Source organism: Lycium barbarum, chromosome 1, assembly GCF_019175385.1.
Source record: "Lycium barbarum isolate Lr01 chromosome 1, ASM1917538v2, whole genome shotgun sequence".
NCBI classification, from domain to species: domain Eukaryota; kingdom Viridiplantae; phylum Streptophyta; class Magnoliopsida; order Solanales; family Solanaceae; genus Lycium; species Lycium barbarum.
In genome coordinates this window covers 5,007,097-5,012,621 of record NC_083337.1, presented here as the reverse complement: position 1 = coordinate 5,012,621, position 5,525 = coordinate 5,007,097, and positions in this window count along the sequence as shown.

Here is a 5,525-nt window from a genome sequence, read left to right as displayed (position 1 = left end):
TTTGTCTAGCAAAGTAATATAACAACACTTGAAAAAATAAATATTACTATGATAATATATTTAGTAAATATGCAAAGTGACTTGAGTCGTGCTAGGCACTGTCCTAAGAAACTATTTAAATGTGAAATGTTTCCCCGGGATTAAACAAACCCTTCTCTAAAATTAATTAGAGATTACAGGAATCAGCAAAATTTAATAATACCATCAAGTTAAACTAGATGAATAAAAAAATATTGTTAAAAGTATTCTGGACAAGGAACGAGGAGAAAGGAAGTAATGATGGCTAAATGATGTCCTGAAGAAGAATAATGTGGGTTATGTTTTACGGATGAAAAGAAGTGGTATATATAGGCATGAGAATTGTCTTCAAATTTATTAAGTGTAAAATGAACTTGACAAGTGTAGGAGTTATTTGGCAAACTCTTCTTTTGTCACATTTCTAAGAAGCATGCACAAAGCCACCTCAAATATATTTGTGACACATAAACTCAATTGTTGAGTGGCAAAATTATTGAAAATAGAACAAGTCTCAAAACATTTGAAATATACCAAGTATAAAAAATATTTGAAATATACTACAAGAATCACTTTCAGCAGTGATATATTCATATTCACACTCTATACACTATTTTACTCCATAGAGTAAGGTTGATGGGCCTAAGTTAAGAGAACATGCAAATAACACATGGCCACCATCAACCTTCTATTACCACTATATCATCACCATCATCAAATTCAACCACCAAAGCTACCACCATCAATTTTACCAATCACCACCAATGTCATCACAACAACCATCAATTTTACCGGCCACCATTAAACCTACACCACATATGTCATTAGCAACTACCATCACTTCACCAACCACTATTTATTACTATCTGATTATCTCCCTTCTCATTTCCTTTTCCCTAATCCCCCAATGTAATAGACAAATATTTCACTATTCATTCTTTGTGGACAGTTTTTTTTCAGTAAAGATCTTCTTCTTTTTTATTTTTATTTTTATAACATATGGACCTTTCAGGCCATGGTTTAAAGACTTTTTGGAGCAAACTGAAAATCGTATGAGAAAATGTTAGATCATGGTCTAAAATTTTATAAGTTATTCAAATGTTAGATAACAATCTAATGTTTTATTTGTAATATTGAGAAATATATGAACAAACATTAGATCCAAATATAATGTTATCTAGAAGGATAATTTCTTAAGGACTATACTTACATAATTTTTAAAATAAGGAGAAAATATAAATGGTGGCCTAAAAATGGGGATATTTTTATAAATCAGCCTATAATAGATTCAAAACCAGCCCATGGGCTCAATAGAACTAACCAGGCCCATGAAAGTCCATTCACAATTTATAGATCATTTGTGGTCCCGAGCAGAAAGAAGCCATTTTGATAGAAGTGCAGGCTTTAAAATTGGGCTATTCGAAGACCCATTTGTTTCTCTGCCTGACCAGTTTCATTTTTGGGGAACTTTCATAAATACAAGATATATAAGAGTTAATTATATAATCTGCAATTAATTTAATTTTGCGCGGATTCCCTTCAAACGGTTTGGTCTTTTCTTTTTGCCCCTCGTATCTGTTTTTTTTTTTTGGCCCCTCATATCTGTGATCTTTAATTTATGCCTCCGCTACTAATTTAATGAAAATACTCTAAACCTGCTCCGCAAGGCATAATTTCTAACATGTTTATCTTCTGAAACTGAACTTTTGCCTCGCTCGACATATATTCTATAAGAATTAAGTTTGTGACATAAGTTTTGTAGTATTTTTCAGATTATGTTGAGTGTTGAAACTTTTGCCTTGTCCAACATAATTTGTGCGGATGTTATGATACATATGCTGAAGTTAAACGTAAATTATGCCGAGTGAAATCTAAAATGCTGTTTTTCAAAGTATGTTGAGTGTTGAAAGTTTTGCCTCGTCCGGCATAATTTGTGTGTATGTTAGATACATAAGCCGAAGTTAAATATAAACTATGTCTTGCGGAATCTAAATTATGGTACATAAAAAATGAAACACCGCAAATTTAAGGGCCAAAATTTAAACACCACCCCGAAATAGGGACATTTGTGCGAATGATCCGACCGATGTTGCAAACCTGCAGGGGTAATTAGCCTGGCTCATAGTAGGATACGAAGATTGCACGGTTTGCCCTTCAAATGGGCTGGTGTTTAATTTGTTTCCTTAACAGTCGAACTTATGTCTAGCGGAACATAATTTTTTAAAGGCACAATCACAAATTGTGGGATATTATGATGTAAAAATATAAATTTATGCACCACGAAAAATTTGTTTGTTACGAGGGACAAAAATCAAGACCAGCACAAGAGAAGGACATAAGTGCCAATGACCCTCGCAACTTTACAAGGTGCGAGGAAAATAGTAATACGGAGGATCCCACACTTTTTTTCAAAGAGTTTGTTTAATGAAAATTACACTTCTGTGAATTTGAACCCTATTTAATATAATTTTAATGATCTCATTAGTTTAACCTTGATATATGATTAGGTTGGAATCCTACTTGATATAAATTGATATTCAAGAAAGAAAACTTTCACAACGCGTGTTTTGAAACAAGTCATAGATATTTGTGTCTGTCATAGATATTTATATCGTTATAATCATTTCATCAAGGATAAATGAAAAATTTAAAATTAAATAATTTATAAATAAGAAAGTATGATAATTTTCATAGACAAATTGGAAAAATAGTCTTGATACATAAATTGGAATGAAGGAAGTACTATATTCTTAGTTTATGTGCCATACATATTCTTTTGTCTTTTAAATATGTGCGCAATCAAATATGACTCCATACAATGGGGGTTGAATATAAAACAAAGGTGACAAAGCGATTGAGAGACCACCAAACATTTTGGTAGGATGCATGAGATTTCTCTATTCTTAAAGAGAAAATTTAGATAGGAAGCATTTCCTCTTTTGCAAGTGAATTTAAATTAGTTAGACCAATAAATTTTGAAATAAAAAATGGGTATATAGAAAAAAGGCAAGGAGACCAAGAGTTAGGGGCAGAGCATTCAAAGCTCATGGGTTCGGGAATTCCTACTGAATCCTAAATTAATAATTTGTACTTTGAATTTCTTAAGATAAATATAGTGTTTGGATCCAAGCTACTGCGTTGGACCGTACCCCTAAGCTATACCCTAGCTCCTCCCCTATCGAGAGTGAGATAGGGCAGATCGCACGTTCTTGGTTGGGTTGGCCTGCGATGGCTTCAACGTTGTTGGACATATCGTTACTTCCAACTGTACGCTGTTTTTCTGTTGTGGCTGAGATTTTTCCTCTAGGTGGAAAGCCTAAACTGCGTTCTTTCCAAATTCTAAAATAAAATAAAATTACTCCTATATTATAAGCCCACATCCAAATGCGGTTGGTACCACTGCCCCTCACACTCAACTCTCTGCAATATTTGTTTGGTAAATACTTGATAACACCGGATGTTTACACCAAACTATTGTAATTTAACATGGTTAAATGATTTAATGAAGTGAATATAAATATTGATTAGTCAAGGTTAAGTGATAGCTGTACATATTCAAACACATGTCATACATCCATTGGTTTGGTGTAAACACCTGGTGCGGGTATATTTTTATCTGTTTGGTAAATACTTGCCCCTTTATAAATCATTTCCATTTTCGTCTCTTCTCTTCTTTCATAATCTAAGACTAAACTTTGATTATATATGTATAATAGTATTCATACAAGAAGATGAAAAATAATATACTACCAGAAATGTGTCGATTAGAATTTTCATCTGTTGCCCAATTCGATGAAATTTTGATTTCTTTTACCACTATATAGAGAATCTTTCCTTATATTAAGAAGATTCGATGGTTCACATATAACTAAAAGAATTCATCTTGCGCTATATACGCAATACACTTTTCTGGCGAGAGAGATTCAATTTAACCCCGTGCTTTTCTTTTACTCCGCTTTATACAGTGTCACAACCATTCTTGTTCAAGGCGTATCATTTGACATTCCTTTGTTGAAAAATTAAGTATGTAGTTAGGTAATATTTTTAGTGTATATATAATATATGTTGAATTTTCTTAACTTCGTGCATTTATTTTTAATTTTTTTACTTTTCTCTGTGAAAATCAAGACTCTATGGACTATGGCTACAACCTGCCTGTATAGTATATTTGAGTGAAGACAGAAGTTGAATAATTGGGAAATGAGGTGTGACTATATTTTATGTATATGACGTGGCAGTATTAATTAAGAATTTAGCTGTCGCTGTCTTTTCCTTCCTATCCATGTATCGATGGTCCCATTTTCCTTCTTGCCAGACTTCTTTGATGATATATCATCATCCCAGAAGACAATTATTCTATCATGCAGTCACAACCCGGCCCCTTTTTATTCACCGCGCACAAACTTCCTTTATACAACTTAGGTGTCCGGTAAAGGTGGCAACCGGTTCGGGCTAACCGGTTTTAACCGGTAACCGGACCGGTTAAATCGGAATCGGAACTGGAACCGGTAGAACCGATTCCGGTTAACCGTGTAAATGTTTACCGGTCCGGTTCTAATATTTTGGAAACCGGAACCGGTTTAACCGGTGAAAATTAAAAAAAAAAAAAAGAAGATATATAGTATATATATTAAGTTATACACATATATAAGTATATATAGTATATATAGTATATATAGTAGATATGCATACATATATTTAGTATATATATTAAGTTATACATATATATAAGTATATAGAGTATATAGTACATATATATAAGTATGTATAGTATATATATTAAGTTATACATATATAAGTATATATAGTATATAAGTATATATAGTATATAAATATATATAGTATATATATTAAGTATATATAGTATATATATAAGTATATATAGTATATAGTACATATATATAAGTATGTATAGTATATATATATTAAGTTATACATAGATATAAGTATATATAGTATATATATATTAAGTTATACATAGATATAAGTATATATAGTATATATATATTAAGTTATACATAGATATAAGTATATATAGTATATATATATATTAAGTTATACATATATATAAGTATATGTAAGTTATACATATATATGTATACGAAAAGCACCATTCTGTATTGCTGACTTGTTGTTAGGCTGTTAGTCAGTAAATATTTAAACTTTAATTATAAAGTTGTATAACATATGTAAATATACCTACAATATACAAATAAATACTATAATACAAAAAACAAAAAAAAAAAGATTTTAAGCACTCCAAACCGGACCGGTTCCGGTTTGGAGTTTAAAACCGGTAAACCGGAACCGGCTAAACCGGAACCGGTTAAGCGAAACCGGAACCGGTTAACAGGCATAGTGTCCGGTCAGACATTTCTATAACATCATTCGCATATAATAGTATTTCTTTTAATTTCTAACACATCTATGTTTATTATGAGTACGTTAGCAATTAAATTCAAAAATTGTCTTCGTTATACAAAGTGTGATTAAGCTTAGAGTTTGACAAT